This window comes from Marmota marmota, unplaced genomic scaffold (assembly GCF_001458135.2).
Source record: "Marmota marmota marmota unplaced genomic scaffold, marMar, whole genome shotgun sequence".
Classification (NCBI taxonomy): domain Eukaryota; kingdom Metazoa; phylum Chordata; class Mammalia; order Rodentia; family Sciuridae; genus Marmota; species Marmota marmota.
The window spans coordinates 50,847,663-50,868,288 of NW_026000174.1; the positions used below are offsets into that span (position 1 = coordinate 50,847,663).

The 20,626-nt window shown below is 34.5% G+C and overlaps 1 protein-coding gene across 6 annotated transcripts in view; it reads right to left on the reverse strand.

The window, feature by feature from the left end:
* The window catches only part of Lrrc4c (leucine rich repeat containing 4C), a 1,134,834-nt gene that overhangs the window by 979,791 nt on the left and 134,417 nt on the right, over positions 1-20,626 (reverse strand). For 5 of the 6 annotated variants that reach the window (XM_048788625.1, XM_048788624.1, XM_048788628.1 and 2 more), the window contains one exon: positions 2,598-2,721. The exons of the other annotated variant lie outside the window; for it this stretch is intronic. The gene's annotated coding sequence lies outside the window, so the exon portion shown is untranslated. The remainder of the gene's footprint in view (positions 1-2,597; positions 2,722-20,626) is intronic. 6 annotated transcript variants of the gene reach the window in all.

Genomic DNA, 20,626 nt, shown 5'->3' on the forward strand with positions numbered 1-20,626 from the left:
TTCAACCAACATCCACAGAGTATAACCAGACTGTATTTCAGTTCCTCACACATGGGGTCATACTTCCAACTCAGGTGGTTAGAACCAGCCCGTGTTTCAATTACTCTCCTTTCTATTTTTTAGCTTAAAAGTTTTGACTTTTTATGTCAGTTTAAATTTCACTTTATCACATAAGAATTACTTGGTTGCCAATAATAAATAATTGACCTTTAACTCCTTCTTGGCATCTTATCAAAATTTGTAATTTTATAGTTATTTTCATGATTGTTTTTGAAACCACTTTTTTTTTACCCATTGGATACTCTAGTAGGCAAAGATAATACCTCTACCCATGCCCCCACCAAAATAAATATTCACATCCTAATCCTTGGAAAATGTGAATGAATCTGCATATTGTGATTGATGTGGAAGATTATCTTTGATTATCCACATGGATCCAACCTAATAACAAGAATCCGTATAAGGAAAAGAGGGAAGCAGAAGAGTAAGGGAGAAGGCAAGATGTTTTAGTCGGCTATTTCACTGCTGTGCCTAAAAGACCTGCCCAGAACAACTGTAGGAGAGGAAAAGCTTATTTAAGCGCTCATAGTGTTAGAGGTCTCAGTCCATAGACAGCTTGCTCCATCATGGTGGAAGAGTATGGCAGAAGGAAACAGCTCAATGATGATCAGAAAGTAGAGAGGAAGAGTCTCCACTTATAAAATCCAAATATATACCTCAAAACTATGCCCACTTCCTCCAGCCTCACCCTACCACTTCAATTACCACTCAGTTAATCCCTTTCAGGGAATTAATTCATTGATTGGGTAAAGACTTTTTGTAACACAATCATTTCTCTTCCTAACCTTCTTGCATTGTCTCACATGTGAGCTTTTGGGAGACACCACGTCCAAACCACAACACAGGAAGATGACACAGCAGACATGGGAGGCCACCAGCCAAGGAACACAGGCAGCTTTTGGTTTCCCTTGATTTTCACAGGAAAAACCAAGGTAAATAAATGATTGTGTTCCTGGGGAGTCCAGGAGGAAAACAGCTTTACTGACACCTGAATTTAAGAGAGGTGAAATTCATTTCAGACTTTTATCTCCATAGGGGTAAGATAACAATTATGTTGTTGTTTTAAGCCACTATGTTTGTCATATGTTATAGCAGCACAGGAAACTAACATAGATGTCAAATATCTTGAGCTGCAATCTTATCCATTTAGTTCACTACTGCATCCATGGCAGCTAACAAAAGGTCTTGTGCATAGTAGGAAATATATAATGAATATTTGAGTAAACTGAGGTGGCATTTACTCCCCAAACAATTTCAAGGTGGTGAGTGTGTGTGTGTGTGTGTGTGTGTGGGTGGTGGGGGGCTGGTGGAATCAATGCTAAAGCATCAAAAAACAAGCATTTTAAAACATGATCCTCTGTGCAGTCCTTAAATCACTCATATGAGTTGTCCAAACATTACCAATCTTATACAAATGAACATCAGTTGTAGGACCACTCAATATTTTAAATCACCCCAAAGTTCACGCATGAAATGTTCTGGGTATATTATATCTTGGTGTATTATTTATTTTCAAAGTTATTCAAAGTTATTCTAGATCTTCAAGGAAGAATGTGATATTAGAAAACACATTTCCATACTATCAAAAGTAAGGATATGAGGAATCTCCATACTGCTTTCCATAGTGGTTACACCAATTTGCAGTCCCACCAGCAATGTATTAGTCTACCTTTTTCACCACATCCTAACAGTTATTGTTGCCTATATTCTTGATGATTGCCATTCTCACAGGAGTGAGATGAATTCTTAGAGTAGTTCTGATTTGCATTTCTCTAATTACTAGAGATGTTGAACAATTTTTCATATATGGAAAGCAGTATGAAGATTCCTTAGAAAATTGGGAAATGGAACCACCATTTGACCCAGCTATCCCAATCCTTGGTTTATACCGAAAGGACTTAAAATCAGCATAGTATAGTGACGCAGCCACATCAATGTTTATAGCAGATCAATTCACAATAGCTAGACTATGGAACCAACCTGGGTGTCCCTCAATAGATGAATGGAAGAAAATGTGGTATATATATAATCAATGGAATATTACTCAGCTTTAAAGAAGAGTCAAATCATGGCATTTGCCAGTAAATGATTAGAGTTGGAGAATAACATGCTAAGCAAAATAAGCCAATCGCACAAAACCAAAGGCCAAATGTTTCCTCTACTATGAGGACGCTGATTCACAATAAGGGGGAGAGCACTATGGAAGAATAGCGTTACCTTAGATTAGGTAGAGGGAAGTGATGGGAGGGTAGGGGAGGGGATGTGGAGATAGAAAAGATAGTAGAATGAAACAGACATTCTTACTGTATGTATATATGTGACTACCTGACCAATTTGATTCTGTAATGGGTACACTCAGAAAAATGAGAAATTATATCCCATCTATGTATGATATATCAAAGTGCAAAAATACATTCTACTGTCATGTATAACTAATTAAAACAAAATTTAAAAAGTTAAGGCTGTGAGACTAATGATCCCCATACTTTGCTATCCCCATCCTGTACCAGCAATCTTTTGTTGTTATTTTGACTTACCAGGTCAGATCACAAACAGCATGGAAGTTAAGGGAGGTCTAAGTTGTAGGCCCAGATGCTGATGAGTGAGCTAGACTTCAGGGTGAAAGCAAATATCCACAGAGATGCAAGTGGCATCCAGTACCTGCAAATTCATTTAAAACGTTTCAGCTTCTACTTATAATTGTACAAATTATTTTTAGAGAACTGGATATTTGGCTACCCTCATCATTTCTTGAGTTTATTCAGGTTCATAACAAACTTTCAACCAGCTGTTTTAAATGTGTCCTGTATTTCAGTGGTTTTTCAAGGACATCACGTATCAGAATAACCTGTTAAAACTGATTCCAGGGTCCTTTGCTCTAAGGTTCTGATTCAGAAAGTTCCCAGTAGAGCTGGGATTTTGCATTTTACAAGTTCTGCTGGTGCCCCACCCAGATCTGATTTATCAGCTTTTGTGACAGCAGAAAGTAAGCTATTGTACGAAGCTGTCTTTCCTGTCTTATCCTGATCCACAGACCAGAGAAAGCTTCCTTTCTGAGAGGTGACAAGCACACCACCTATTCCCCCATTCACCCCATTCCATCGCACACACATGCACGTCCACATGACAATGACTTCCTGAGATGGGTACAAGAGGGTGTCATCCTTTGCCTCCATCCATGGGTTGCAATTCAAGCTGCAGGACTTCTCAAGGGTCAGCCCAAGACTAGGCACTGGCTGAGATCACTTTCTTGTTTAGCTCCCTTTAACCTGTCTCTTTGTCCTCTGTCCCCTTCCCCTGAGTCCATGTCCTTAATAAATTATTTGAGTCAGAATTTTCACTGTAGCCTCTGCTTCCAGGGAAACAGACCTATGTCATTTCCCTTTTGGTCACAGGGCAACTTGGCTCAATGCACAGATGACCAGCTTGCTCCTTGGACATCATCATTTAGGAATAAACACTAACATAAACTGAGCACAATGTCCCTGTAGAAGAGCAAGGCTCTTGATAAATAAAATGTGGCCATCAATTATAATTTTTCAACCCCATCTTCCACTCTGACCAAAAAGCATTCTTAGATTTCTTCAAGTCTGAACTCAAACTTTTATGTCCTTGGAGAAGAGTTTTTTTTTTTCCTGACCTTTCAGTTTAAAGGCTCATTTCTCTGTTTTCTCTGTTTTAATTCCTGATATGTAAACTTCATAAAACGTATCATGGTTTTCAGTGAATATTCTATATTCTGTTTTCTTTTAATTTAATATCTGACTTCCCACTGGACAGTAAGGTCCAAAAAAGCAAGAAAAGACTCAACTTCAATGTCTTACATAGTGCTCACTCTGAAGTACAGACATGATATTTATATGCTGAACGAATAAATGCTTAAGGAAATGACAACTACTGAAAATATGGAAGACATCACAGTTGTCAGTATGGAAATTGCACTTCATCCTCTGGTATGTGAGGCAAAGATACACAACATGGACAGATACAAAGTATACCTCTCTTCCCCAGATCACAGAAAGAAAAAGACTTCCCTAGAACTGGTCAGGAAGGAGGGAAATAAGAAATTTTAGAACTGGGAGATTATCTACTCATCTGTACAACTAGTTTTTGACTTTGTATTCATGATTCATATGTATGTTTCCAAGTAAAAAACATGAAATTAGTAATACAAGCTGTGGCTTTCCACTGCAGGCCAGGCTTGGCCCACTTTGTGCCTTATGTGATGACATTACTTTGCACCCACTTTTGTGCTTATGAAAATGGCATCCAGCTTATCATTATGAGGAAACTTGACTTAATTGGCGCTCTACCATGCAGTTTTGAAGTGGCTCCACATTGGCTAGATAATCAAAGATTAAGATGCAAGCGTGCATACTACAGTTCCCTCCATGCCCTTCTAGTAAAGAAGTGTCAAATCACAACATTACCACAATAATCCTTGACACTTGTAACCTATAAAATCTATTTTGAACTTGAACATGAGAAAGATGGAAACTCAGGGAAATCTAATGAATAACTGTTGGAAAGCTAACTAAGTGAAGAAAATGCAAACCAAAGACATTAAAAATCAATTTAGAAACAAATAGCATTTTGTCAGACTTAAGAATTATTCATTAGAGGCTGGAGGTACATCCAGATCACCACCAAGATAATACAGAAAATGAGACTTCCGGAAAATAATTAACAGCCTAGTGATTTCTCCTTTTCCATTTTATTTTGAAATAATCTTACAAATAATGAATAGTCTAGTGAAGTGATTCCTCCTTTTTCATTTTATTTTGGAATAATCTTATAAATCCTCCTCTCTCTCTCTCTCTCTCTCTCTCTCTCTCTCACACACACACACACACACACACACACAAACACACACACACACACACAGGCATATTCTTCCTGGGAATAAATCAAGTCACCCCTAGTAGTGCTAAAATCCAAAGTGCCATACTGGAGAGCATTAAGGAATTTACTGAAATGGATATGGACTGCCTCCTCTGAGTCATCAGGTTTTAAATAGAAATGAGATAGTAAATTTCTGCCCGCATCACACTGTGTGTCTTCTCTGATTCACTACTCTCATTCATCTTGCTGCTCTCTAATTTGTAAAGATGCAGGCAATGTATAAATATTCATGGCAGCTCTGGAAATAGACTGAACAGCGCTCAGTCTTCCGTTAGAAATGGGCAGAACATCAAATAGGGCTGGAGATGTGTCTCAAAATGATACACTTGGCTTGTCACTGGATGAAGGAAAAAAGAATGGCATGATTATGTCAGAGAAAAAAATTCATAGTTGGATCCGTGAGCAGGTCTCCTTACTGTCAGTTAGACTGGTGGCTCTCAAACCTGCTACTCACCAGAATCACCTGGGAAGAGAAGTGGAAATTAGCAGTCTAAGTCCCCTGCCCAAAGTTCCTGATTTAATCCACTGGGTTAACACTCACTTATTCAATTATTGGCAAGCCACTTTGAGCCACTTCAGAAAACTTGAGTTTGTGGGCAACATACTCAAAGCAGAAAATACAAAGAATAATTCAATGGATATAGTATAAGTGTTTTAATAGAAATATTTTTCAGAGTACCAAACTGGGACCAGTGAGCTAATTTATTTATCACAGAAAAATGGACCATGGTTCTCAAAAGTTTTTTTTTACATCCTTTGATGGATGTGTGGGGATATATGAGGATGTGTAAGGAGACACAGTAGTCATGTAAAAGAAGTTTCCAGCCAAGGATATGCTGTGTTGAAAATGATGTATGGGCCTGAAACAATCTAGATCATTTGTGAAATATCATGAAAAGCAGGACAGGAGCACTATCCCCCACTTTTTCCCTTGGCAATTGTGCACAATATATAATCTAGCCACTGAATGAGATTTTAAGTGTGCTATAGAAAGTGGATAATCAGAGTTATTTTGAGGTCCAAGCAAGATTAATTTTCCATCTGGAGTCATATGGTTATAATGAGTGAAGTCAGTCAGTTCAGATGACATCAATGCATTAAATTCTTCACAGAGAAATCAGAGGAGGTAGAAGAAAATCCCTCCTGAGCTTAAAATACCCCTGTCAAATATTAGAATGGAAGTTTGAATTTAAAGTCTCTTGTCACATCCTGATGGTATCTGTGCCTGCCAATTACAAAGGAAGAAGAATCAGATTTTGCATCCTGACCAGCCAGTGCATCCTCATTACTTCAGAAATCTGAATTTAGATGAAGACAACACTTCTAACCAGCACTGGTAGCTTTAGGAAGAAGATCCAGTGGTGTGGATCCATTTGCATAGGACAATCCATACTTGGTTCCTGATTCTCCTTACATTTCACAGCAGTAACCAGAGAACTAAGAGAATCCATTTAAGAAACCAACCTAAACAAATATATGTGGCCTCTAAGAGGGGATGGAGCCAACCATGCAGATACAGCTTAGGCCACCACTGTCTAGCTGGGCAGCCTTCACCTGTCTTTCCATTTTGACAAGGTTTTAAAAGCAATGCCAAAGAAACTAACATCATTTCATCAAACTAGTTTCAAAGAAAACTCAAACCAGAGTCAAGAAGGAAAAAAGTGTCTGACATAAATAAAAATTTTTTAAAAATACTCTATCAAATTTTCTGCTGTTTAATTCTTTTACTCTTTAATGGTTATCATCTTTAGATGTAATGCTCACAGGGCACTCTGAGAGTGTTAAAAAAACTAGAAAATCTTTAAAATACTTTTTTTAATATAATGAAGGAAAACAACAGATGCCTTAGCTAATCTTTAAATAATATTCTCTTATATTTTAAGGAATATAATTATTCTATTCCCCATGATTCCAAATACATTAGTTCAGCAACTACTTGATACCAGCAGTTAGAAACTATTGGTCCATCTTTGATATCTAGTTGTTTGGCAATGAAGTTCAGGGTTAATACAGCATTCCATGCCCTCTGAATAGATCGAATCTGACACTATACCAAGAAAACCTTAAGCTCAGTTCACAAAGATAGTTATCTTGGAATTTTGAACCAAACTAAATATCTAACCACTGGGGATTTTCCTGGGTGGTGAATAATGCATGGATGAATCTAATAGGAGAAACACACTGATCTCTATAGCCTGTTTTTCTTCAGCCCCCAAGTTAAGAATATAATTATCATTTTTAAATAGTTGAAATAACAGATTGAAAGAATAGTATCTATGATTTATGAGTTTTATGCAAACAAAGAAAGTCTCCCTCATGTCACTACCGTATTCATTTACACTGGTCATAGCCACCATTGTGCTATAATGACAGATTGGGGTAGTTGTGACAGATATCATAAGACACAGAAAGCTTCAAATGTTTACAGTCCAGCCTTTACAGAAAAAGTTGCTAACCCTTGTCTAATGTAAAGGTAAAACAGCACACATTCTGGAACTAAATTGCCTGGTTTTAAGCACCAAGTCTGGTATTTACTACATGCGTGACACTAAGAAAGATATTCATCCTCTCTGTGCTTCAATTTCCTCACTTGTAAAGGGAAGATAATAACAGTAGCTGTCTCTCAGGTTTCTGTAATCATTGCATCTTAATTCATAATGTACTTGGAGCACTGTCCTGTGTAAAGCAACCACAGTGAAATCCAGCCATAATTATTGCATTTGTACTAACATGGAGACTACTCAAATGTTAGATGCAAGACCAGATAAATTTGTACATACACCATGATTATAATGGTTAATAATAAAACCCTCACATAAAAACTAGCAGAAAACATGCCAAAATCTTAACAATGATTATATTTAACTGGAGGGATTTTCATTTTATTTTCTGTTGTTCCCAAGTTTACTATATATACTCAAATTACCTATATAATGGTAAAATAAACATAAATGTATCAAGAGAGATTGCTATACCTATGGGAACAGTTCTGCAAAAGTGCATTGTACATCGAGAATGACTATATAAAAGTAAGAAATCAATACTCTGTGTTCTAAAAGCTTTCCTTCTGTTCTTTCATATATTTTCACAAAATTTCTTACATTTTTTTTTTTCTAGCAGAGGGTGAAAGTGACACTCATGCACTTCACCCCTCTCCTGTGCTGCTGGTCACTTGGAACTGCAAGAAGACAAGCTCACCCAAGCTCATCCCATTGTGCACATTGCTAATTACCACTGACATCCCTGGACACCACACACCATTAACCACAATGAAGAATTCACTCTACAGGCTTTCTGCTCCAGTAGCCCTTCCCATAGAAAGCTGTGTTTTTGTTCTGTGTTCAATTCCCCTCATTTTTACACTTAATCAGTCAATAAAACAGAGAACTTTCAAGTCAACTCAGGGTGTGTGACTGAATTAATGGGTAGAGGTATTTCAACATGTCTTAGTCGAACACCAACACTCAGTCACAATTTATTAGAGCCAGTGATTCTCCCGCAATGCTGTCTTATTTGAAAACCCAATTCACATTATTTTTTATTTTCTACTATATGGGAAAATAGCACTAAAGATAAATTTGTTACTATCTGAGTATGTAAATTCCGTTACAGTGAATTTTTGGAAGAGAGGGGATTGGGAGGTTCTATTAGAACATTTAGTTCCACCTAATTGATGAGGTGATATTCTTTTCCCAAATGACAGATTATACTAATAAGGTTTACATGGAATAAGCACAAGTGGGCCCAGGAAAATAATTAGATTGTTATTGATGCAACTTAAACATGAAGCACAATGTCTGTCTTGTAGGCAGCACACAACTGGCCCTATAATGATTTCATCTTCTTTCAATCACTCATCCGTCCACCCATCCATCCATCCATCCACCCATCCATCCATCCTCTCATTGATTTATAAATATTTGTGTTCCTGTATGAGACTGGGCAAAATAAAAACCTGCTTTTATAGACTATAGGAAACAGATCAGTAATTCCATCTTATGGCAAGCTTGAATTATTTATAAATATTTACTATTGAGGCAGATGCTAAGGAATATATCCATGATAAAAAATAATAAGACAACATTTTAGACCTCGATAAGTTAATGATCTAGTACAGAAAACTAGACACACACTTGAATATCCTGTCATTATCATAACAATAATAGCATGCACAAGGTACAGAGAATGAAGTAATGCATTCTACAGTAATACATGCCAGGCATGTCAGAGAGAAATGTTCTTCATGAGATACAGTCCTACATGGTGCCCAGTTGGGAGATGTTTAGTCTTCTGCAAATTTTTCCATATAATTACTATTCGATTTTATTGACAAGTTTCTTAAATATTTATAGTTTATCTGTTACAAGAAGAGGAAGAAATCATGCAACTAGTCCTGCATAGTACAGTCATCACAGTCAACCTCTTTTTAAGAGCAACAGGTAGAGCTGCAAGACTGAATTCATACTTTGATTCTTTCTCTTCTACCACACTTTTTTTCTCTTTTTGAACAGGGTTTCTTATTTTAAGAAGTGTAAGGCTGGAGTCGTGGCTCAGTGGTAGAGTGCTTTCCTAGCATGTGTGAGGTATTGGGTTCAATCCTCATCACCACATGAAACTAAATAAAGGTAATGTGTCCACCTACAACTAAAAAAAAATTTAAAAAGAAGCATAATTTTTAAACCCAGAAGAAAACAATATTAACATTGTTTGCAGTATTTTTACCTAACTGCCAAATTTGAAATGGAGTATAATCACCAGAGGTAACAAAGTATACTTTTTAACAGACACAAAAATGTACTTATTTTTGTATTTGAAGACAACTGAGCAATAGAAAGTGAACTTGCATATAACCTAAAGAAGTATAAGAAACCTATTCAGTACAGAGATGAGACTCAGTGGGAACAATATAATTCCCCTGGGTTATATTGTTCATGTTCTAGTGAGAGATCTACTGAAGTTGGGCAAATAAAGCTTGGTCATAGGTGGATGTGGTAGTGCACACCCTTAATCTCAGCAACACAGAGGTGGGAGCATCATAGGTTCAAAGCCAGCCTCAGCAACTAAATGAGGCCCTAAGAAAATTAGGAGACTCTGTCTCAAAATTAAAATAAATAAATTTAAAAATAATAAAAGATTGCAAATATTATCATTTTAAAGCAATTGGCTGTGGTTGGAGGGCTGTAAGTTGATTTCTCTTTGCTTTTAGAATTCTCAATCACTCTTCTTCACTATTAATAGGTTAATATTATTCAAAATACTTTTGGATAAATATTATTACCTAATAATATTTTATCTAAAAGAAGAATAAGAAAAATAAAAATAAATGAAATGTTTTAGAAATTAGAAAAGTGTACTGAAGTAAGGTCACTAGTTGAGAATCTCACACCTCAACTCAGTAGCAAAGAAATTAGCACAAGGTGAAATGAAACTTCAGCAATGTACTTGGTAGATACCAAGAGCATTACCAGGAGAGCCTGGGAATATTGCTAATTGGTATTTTGATGAATTTTTCTTTGTTCTACGAACAAGCACAACAACAAAATGAGAATTAAATTAATGACAGGGAATAAAAACCTTCTAGCAATTTTCACTAATACAAGTTCTCATCAGTTCTGGTAAGTGTAATACAAACCATGTATCTTGTTAAATTTCATTAAGTAAGTTGGTGATGGTGTAGTTATTAAATAGAAAGAACCACAACATAAAAACAAAATTAGTATTTAGTGTGTTATGATTGTGCTTTTTAGAAAGAATAGAAGAATTATCTGGTCAAATCAGAACACAAAATAGAGTTGGGGTTTGGGTGGAAGGTTATCTTACTTCAAAGACAAAAACCTACAGTACAGAAATTGATTCAAGTATTTCAAAATACAGGTATTATGAGGTTCTTTATTTATCAGTAGAATATTATCTAGCTTCAGGAATATATGACTCAAATTTTTAGTTTTCAAAAGTCCCTAGAAATTATCTTCAATAATAATTATTGGCAAACATTCAAAAATATAAAAGCTGATGGAATAGACTTTTTATTCACTATAAATCAAACAACTATTAAAATCATGTTTCTGCTCTAGATATTTTTTGTCCCTAAACCTTGGCCAATATTTTGAGACAAATTATGAAGATTTCCCATTCTTCATAAACCCATAAAAGTAGCTCTTCCCTGACGTTTTAAATATATTATATATATATATATATATAATATATTATATATATATATATATATATATAATTTATTATAAATGCAAAAAAATCCTTAGTGACAGACTTTGTATTCATTTATTTTTCTATCTATAAAATAAGCATAATCACACCTACCTCTTATAGGTATTTAAGAGGTTCATGTTGTAACTTGTAAAATTAATTTTATGCCCTCAAAATTCATATTTGGAAGCACCAACAAATTATGTGACTGCATTGGAGATTGGGCCTTTAGGGAGATAATTAAGGTTAAATATGAGGTCATGGGTGGGACCTTCATAACATAGTGTTTGTGTCTCTATAAAAAGTGGAGGGGACACCACGGTTCTCCCTTACACTCTCAGCAGAAACCAATCTTAAGGGCACCTCCATCATGGACTTCTAGCTTCCAGAAGGGTAAGAAAATAGATTATCTAGCATTCAAGCTACCTTGTCTGTATTAGGGTTCTCTGGATAAATAGAACCAACAGGAAGTATGATTATAAAAAGGGGATTTATTTAATTGGCTTACACAGCCAGTAGCTGGATAGTCCACAAAGGCCATCTACAGGGTGGACACCTGGAAGAACCAGTAGCTGTGCAGTCCAAGATGGTGAACCCTCAGGACAAGAGGGATCAATAATGCTATGCCAGTCTGAGATGAAAGGCTTCTGGAAACTCCTTGGAGAATCACTGGAAGAGTCAGTTTTGGAAGAATAAAGAAGGGAGAGGCTGGTGTCCTCTTGCAATCTCAAGAACCCCTTCAAGAAGAATTGAGCTTGCATCTGCTACTGCCTCCTTATTCTTCCAACTTTTATTCCATCCAAGCCTCCAACTTATTGGATGGTGCTTCCCCTGCTTAGGGAAGGTCTTCACTTCAGTTCCCTATGCCATATGCCAAACATTCCTAGGCACACTCTCATCAACATACCCTGAAGCTTCTTAATCTTTGGCATCTCTTAATCCAATCAAGTTGACAATTCAAATTAACCATTGCACAGTCTATACTCTTTTGTCATGCCTGCTCTAAGCTCTAATAAAAATGACATTGCAGAAACTAAGAAGTACATATTTTCAAGAAGGAAAATATGGACAATAGAATTGCATTCAGAAAGTCAAGACAAAGAAATGGATAAAAACTGCAGTTAAAGATTAGATGTATGGAGTACTAAGCAATAGGGTAACTGAGGATACAAACTTGCTTTCACATAACTATATATTTATATTACACAAATGAAACTATTTCATGTATTTATGTTTCCCAAGAGTGAGTCAGGAAAGTGTATTGTTGGGAGCTCCCTTACTGTAGTAAGGAGCACCTTGTATTAATGTAATGGTAGTGTTATACATATTTCCTGCACACATTCTATGGATTTGTTCCTATTGATGAAGGTATCTAGGTGGAGAAGAAGACAATAGACCTTACACCTGAAACTTCAGCAAGAGTGAAAAATTACTTGAATGAGGAGAAAGAGATTCGGTAATAAATGCAGCACAAGCTTTTTAGGAGTTTTTGGGTTTTTCCTAGTACAATGAAATAAACAGTTTAGAAGCAGAAGTAATGATAAGGATGGGTACCTTCAAACCTTCAATGCAAATTTGTGAAGCTGGTGGGGTATGAGAATAAGGAATTTGAAGACCGTAGAGGAATAAATCATAATGCAGGCAAATTGATGAGTTAGTAAAGAACAGACTACATGTGGACAACATGTTTTACTGTGGGCCCCCATTAACACTGAAATTATACAATATTCATCCATTCTTACCACATAGCATTGACAATGGTTATGCTTGCTCTTGAATGTATACTATTTGCATGTAGACAAATTCATGAACATGTGTTTCAATTTCATTGATTTTTTATCCCATAAATATTGAAAACATCTGAAAAACAACTCAATGCTTCTAAGACCAGAAAAGACATGCAGTCTGTCTATATTGATCTGCAGAATGAGAGATTTTTAAAATTTCTATCCTCACTCTACCATATTTTGTACCTCCTCTGAAAGAAAATACATCAATGTAGATATATTCAAACTTCAATGACCCTGGACCTAGGTTTATGGAGACAGGTAAAATGTACAAAGGCCTTAGTATAATCCAATGGAAAGAGAAACATCATTATCAATATTAGATATAAATGGTAGAGAGACCCTGCTACCAAAGATTCTGAACTGAGTTTTCCTGAACCCCTGGACAGACTATGAACATGCAGCTCCAAGATACTAATAATCACATAATCTTAAATGACAAGCAATGTGGAAAACTTTAGAACAGCAACTTTGTGAAACTTGAAACAATAGAGAAAAGAGTAAACTTTAGAACTATCTTTCATTACATAAGCATGAATTAAAGCTGAAAAATCAGAATCAAAATGAAAATAAACCTACCTATATCAAAGAGGTCCATGTATAGGAGAAAAAAAAATTTCTGATAACAACAACAAGGTGAGCACTTTGAGAACATGATTAAATTCTTCAGGATTTCCCCATATTCAAGATATGCATAAGTCAAAAGATCAGATTCACCATTTGAGAAGAGAATTGAAATGTGAGGTATAACTAACTTCAGAAATGTAATTTGATGAATTTCCTTTTTATATGGCTCACCAGGATGAGAAATACAAATTGTAACTCAGGAATCATACCACATGTACATATGACTTTAGATATTCTACCTTTATCTTCTTGTCACTTATCCATTCACCTCCTAAGATACAGAAGATCATTTAATAGTGGATTATATAAACTCTTACTATATAACATGAGACAGTTAAACTGCAAAATTCAGTATTGTCACATTTTGTTTAAGACACTAGATTTATTAGGAATCATTCTTGATAATAAGAAAGGAAATCTCCATAGAGCTGAATTTTTTAGAAGGGAATGCTTTATAATCGACACTTATAATAGAATAAGGTTTTTTTCATGTAAAATTGCAAAGACCAATAAAAAATTATCCCAACTCTTCTCCAAAATGCAAAGAGCGTAGAAAGAAGGTACTTTGAATAGACATTAGATTAGGGCAGAATGATTCTGCAACCCTTTCTTGTAAAATTATCATTTGTGTAATAATAATGAGGAAAAAAAGAAGAGGAAAGTTATAATTTGTATATAGTCTTTGTGGGAAAGGCAAAGTATATTTTAAGTAATGAATATTTTAAAGATTCCTTCAAATAAATTAATCATTTTGTGCATTGCCTCTAAGGCAGAAAAGTGTTTGGAACAACTTGAGTTACATACTCACATTGCAACATCACATTGGATCATGCCAAAGAATTTTCCAAATTTGACATTCTTTTCAGAACCAGGATGATAAATTCCATTCTGGCCTAAAATATTTGCTGCTGCTCCTTGGAAAAGAGTTGAACATTTCCACTGTCTTGACAGAAGTTGTAATCGTGTAGCTTGCATTGGGAATAAATTATATATCTCTATCCCAAGTAAAGAATGACTATTTGACTCATTCTGGTTAAGGAATTGTGAAGTACTATGTGTCTGTTCTGAGCAGAAGATCAAGCCTACCTATAGTTCCACAAGGCCTCTTTTCCCTCTGCCCCAAGATCAGCTGTTCTATAGACAAAGGTCTGCTTCTGAAAACTCAGTCCCAGAGTAAACAAACAGCAGCATAAACTAAAACAGAAAACTTTGTTTTTGAGATTTTTTAATATTTTGAGGATTATTTGTTACTACAACATAATAGCTCATCTCATATCACATGAAACAATAACAGAAATGGTGGTTAAAAGGCATATAAATTTTATTTTATGCTCATTACCTTTTATATAAGATAGTATATTTTGTTTTATACATAATATTCTTATGTAAAAGTCTTACCAAATATTATTGACAGTTAACTAGTAGTTAGCTAGAGTAGTGCCAGTCAACCAGTTTGTAACTATCTAACCTGAGGCCAGTGTTTCAATAACACATGGTAGCTCTTTCCATGTTAGTCTGTGGACTGTAGCAAAGATCAAAAGTAATCTCTTCACAAACAGACGTTCTTGTGAATTACTTGCTGAGAGAATCAATTTAAAATTTTTTTCAGGAGTGAAATTTATTAATATGTATCAAAACTTCACACATTTGTTTTGAATCAGCAAATCCAACTTTAGGAATTGGAAATACACACAGAGACACAAATGCTTCATGTTCCTTAAAATATTGAAAAATATGGGGAAAACAACTAGAAAGTCCAACAATAGAAAATGAGCTCAGTAAATTCTGATCTATTTTTAAACTAAGCAGTGAGCATATATCATGCCACAGGTGAATATTCAATCCCATGGGAAAGACTCCAAGTATATTAGGAGGAAAAAATCATATTATAACACAATACATATGATGTGATTCAGATGTTATTAAAACTATAAATGAATAAAATCCTGGTACTTTATGACAGGTACCTTTCTTTTATTCTCTTTACTTATCTATATTTTGAAATTGCCTGCTATAACTTCGTATTATTATAATGAGATAAAAATAATGTCTTATGATTAGGTGATAAATAAAAAAATCAATTGAATGGTCTGATACTCTTTTTATTAAGTTATATTTAGAAATACACATAGTATTTATAAAGAGATATATAGAACTATTAATATTGATTAACTTTTAGGATGCTGCTGGAAGGCAAATGAGAAAATAGTTTTCACTTTTTTCGTTGTACGCTTTAAGAGTATAAACTTTACAATAATTAATTTGTAATTTTTTTAAAAAGTTGTCATTAAGCTCACAAACATATGTGCACACATATTTTGAGTCTTGTACATGAGAGTCAATTGATCTGTACCAAAAGACCAAAATTCAGGCCAACTTCTATAGGCAGTTTAGAGTTATTCTTGGCTCTGAGATTATTCTCAAGTATCTACCCATTTATTTCCCAAAAGAGAATGTACTACTCACATCCACATTTCCCAGACTTTGGTCCAATGTTTAAGTCTCAAAAACAAAAATCATTTGAGAAAAACAAAAAGAAACAAAGAATTCTGTCTCAAGAATCCAGTTCACAGAATGTGAAAGAAAGCAACTTCACACAGAGAATGAGATGCCACTTGAAGCTGTATTTGCACATTCTGGGATGACTCTGGATTGGCCAATTTGGACCCCCAGTTTCATTCATCTCTGAACAAGACATTGCTTCCCAAGCTTAGAAAAGTAAAGATTATTTTTGTATATGCTAATCACTCAATATAATCGAATGATTTATCCTAAGGAAAGATAAATTTCCATTTGATTCTTATAGCATAATACATTGTATTTGCAAGAATGTACAATGCACGAGAATTTTCAGAGGAAAGAATTATTATATCATATTACTCCCTTTTCTTAATGTTAAAATGTGCATAAAGTTTCATTTTTCATTTCATTTTATATTCCAATGAAACTGGTTTTTTTCAGAATGCAATATGATCCATGGCTATTTATGGCTCTACAAGTTTCATAATGTATCCTAATAAAACTATTACATCAGGAAAATGGAATTAACAAGGATAAGGGTAATTGAGTCATAATGCACACAGTATATGAAGTTAAAAATGTTTTTAATCATAAATGTAGCCATGACTTAAAGGACTGTAATTTTTAGAAATTATAAGTAGGCTGAGGACTGAGTATAACAATACCTCTTACGACACTGAATTTTCCCCATGATAATGGTGATTATAAAAACAAACACATTAAAAATTAGCCATTAACTGCTGATCATACACTTGCACATAGTTCTCAACATTGTGGGTTGGCATGTGTCATAAGTCTTCAAAGCCACATAATGACTGTATCATGTCTCTCAGCAATTCATCATGAAGAACTATTTAAAAGGGGCGGGGGGGATAAAGCGTTGTAGAACTATCTAAAGCAGTAGATAATTGGAGCAAAGATAAATATTCAAAAATTGGGACACTACTAAATAAGTTGTAAATATTACATTTTATGTGTAGGTTGTGACAATTAGAGATATTTTTGTAAATATTCATAACTTTGAAGAACATGTATGATCCATCCTTATATTTAAATGTCTGACTGTTTACTCACCAAGCTAAAAGGTCTTATGATATGGAAAAAGGCAGAAAACCAAATATAATGTTTGTTGTGATTCATGACATAGAAAATTTATCTATGTAGATGTCAATGGGAAAGGATTGAGGCTTAGCAGAAAATACAGTTGTATTAGTTAGTGGGGAGATTTTATTTTTCTTTTCTTTTTTTTTTTTTTTTTTTTTTATGTGTACTATCCCTGGTGACAATTTATGCCATGTTTTTGTTGTTGTTGTTGTTGTTGTTGTTGTTGTTGGGGTTTTGTTTTGGTTTTGGTTTTGGTTTTGGTTAGTGTTGTTGTTTTGAGGTTTCCAAATGAGAACTAGGAACAAATCCAAAATGACTTCTTTTGATTTGGGACTTCATCCAAGAAACTAAAGAAAATAAATTTGTTAGCTTTTTCTTTTTTGGTATATTTATTTTTTCTTATCATTTTGGTGATATTAGATTACAGATAGTATGTGTTGAATGAGTCCATGATGATGTAATAAAAATCTTGTTGCTAAAATGGCATAGTGAGAATGGCCATCTTTGCCTTGTTCTGAATCTTAGAGGAAAAGTTTTCAAATCTTTGTCATTAATTAAAAGTTTGGCTATGAGTTTTCCATAACTAGACTTTATTATGTTGAATATTTTTTTCTTCTATACCTAAACTCTTGAAAGCTTCCATCAAGACAGGATATGGGACTTTGTGGAATACCTTTCTACAACAATTAAAAATGTTTATGTTTATTTATCTTTTATTTTTTAATGTGATATAACACATAGATTGATTTGTGTAAGTTAATCACACTTGCATCCCAGGGAGAAATCCCACTTGGTCATGATGTATAATCTTCTCATGTGTTATTGGATTCATTTTAAAAATATTTTATTGAGGATTTTTCTATCAATGTTCATCAGAGAAGTTGGTGGTTAGTTTTCTTTTCTTGTGATGCCTTTATTTGACTTAGCTATCAAGGTGCTGCTTATCTCATAAAATGTGTTTGAAAGTATTCCCTCCAGCTCTATTTTTGAAAGACTTTAAGAAGTATTCGTATTTTCCAAGGATAAAAAGAAGTTTACTGAGATGGAATAGAGAACAAGAGGAACTCACCTTGCTCCATAATATTAATAGAAGTTAAAAAAAAAAAAAAACTCCATTCTTTGATAACTTGAATGTGCTAAAATTTTTACAAATGCACCATTTAAAAATATATTAAAGTTGTGGTTTTTAAAGTGGTAGGAACTATTGGCATATGTGTGTGTATCTATCTATAAATATATAATTAAATATATATATATATATATATATATATATATATTTAAATATATTTATATATAATATATATAGTTATATATTATATATATAGTTAAATATATTTATCTTCAAAATTGGTACTCAAAGATAGATAGAAAATGATTGACAGGAACTCCAAAGCTTTTATAGCTCACCCTTATTTTTTTTTAACATGACTTTTGCCTTTTAATTATCTAAGTCTATAATAAGCCAGAGGTACCAATCTTTGAGAAAGTCATATCTATGTGTCAATTACAAATGCTTTCAACTGAAAACGACAGAGGTTATTTAACAGAAATACCAAGAGGGAGTGAATTACTTATCTTCACAGTGATGGTAAGTCTGACAATAGATGTTAGTGAGCTGATACAATGGCTTTGTAACGTGAGGAACCCAGGGATTTACTGTCCTTTTGCTCACCAGTTTTAATATGCACTTTCTTTCTTTATCCTTGCTGGCTCCATATCTTGTCAACAAAATGACTGCTGGGGCTCCAGCCTTTATGTATAAATTATAGAGATGAAGGAGATATAAAGGAATGAAAGAAAGCTTTTCTTCTAGCAAGTCTGTGTCTTTTTATTCCAGATGTTATGCTCTCCCAGGATTTCCTTGATGTCACAATGACCAGCATTGTGCCACATGCCCAACCCCAGCTACATGAAGCCTGGAACATGACATTTTTAAAGCAAAATAACTACCACCTATGACCTAAACAAAATCATTATTATATTGATAAAGAAGAAACAGGAATGGGTATTGTATAGGAAATCTGCAGTGCCTGCCACACTATGTATCAGTTTGTGTAATTCAGTCTCTTGTTTGAATCCAGTCTACAAATGGCAAGACCAAAATAATAAAATAAATGAAGAGCCTATTTTTAATTTATCATTTTTATTCTCTCTTACAACCACTTAAAAATGCAAAATGTGTTAATGACAAATAATAAGGTTAAGAGAAAAGTTAAACAAAACAGGGTTATCAAATTCTCTTATAATGCTGAGCTAGTACAGAATTATTTTTATTAAGGTTACATTGTATAATTTTTATTCAACCATTTTTCAACAACCATACTGAAATTCCAGTGATTTATTCTTAATTTCCTCGTCTACTCACACAGCATCTTAGAATTTCAGGTAGCTGTTGCATCCAGTTATCAGTCTATATCCTACAGTGAAAAGCTCACCAGTTTCTTAGATCTGCTAAATATATATGTAGATGAGGAGAGAGCATTTCATAAATGGAGTAGATTTTTCACCATCATAAATTTAGAAATATAAAAATATTCTAAAGTATGCAAAGTCAGGCTGAATACAAAATAAATCTTTATGACAAACAGTAAACATTGGATTTTTTCAAATATCTACTGCTATTTGTAAAGGGATTAAAGTTTTCCAGAAAGAACAAACTTACTTTATTTTTTTAGCAGTAGCAATCATTGGTTTATTGGGAGTTGGTAATTTTTCATATATTTGAGGGACTACCATCTAGAAGAAGAAATCATATTTTATTGGATCAAGAGAAGAAAACTGATTGTGGATAAACAGAGGAAGGTAGTTTCTATATCAGTTAGGTAAAAATAGTATTTCGATTGGATTTATCCAGAAATGGAATATTTCCCAAGGATATTGTTTTAGTCAACTTTTTCACCATTGTGACTAAAAGACCAGACCAGAAAAATTATAAAGGAGGAAGTGGTTGAGGGCTCATGGTAGAAGGCTGGCTTCATTCCTCAGGGCTCAAGGTGAGGCAGAACATTATGGCATAAGAGTATGGAAGAGGGAAGCAGCTCACATGATGATCAGAAAGCAGAGATACTCTGCTCTCCAGGTACAGAATATGTACTCCATAGCCACTCCCCCAATGAACCACTTCCTCCAGCCACATCCCACCTGCCTCCAGTTACCACCCAGTTAATCCCATCAGGGATTAAATCACTGATCGGGTTAAGACTCTCCCAACGCAATCATTTCTCCTCAAAAATTTGTTGCACTGTATCAAATGTGAACTTTTGAGGGACACCTCACATCCTAACCATAACAGATATTGAGAATGCACAGTCATTGGAGCAGTTTGTATATAAAATTAGATTCAAAAATATTTTTTTTTCTGAAATAATGGCACTATCAATAGGACTGTGTAACACAGCTAAACATAACTACAGTGGGAGTAG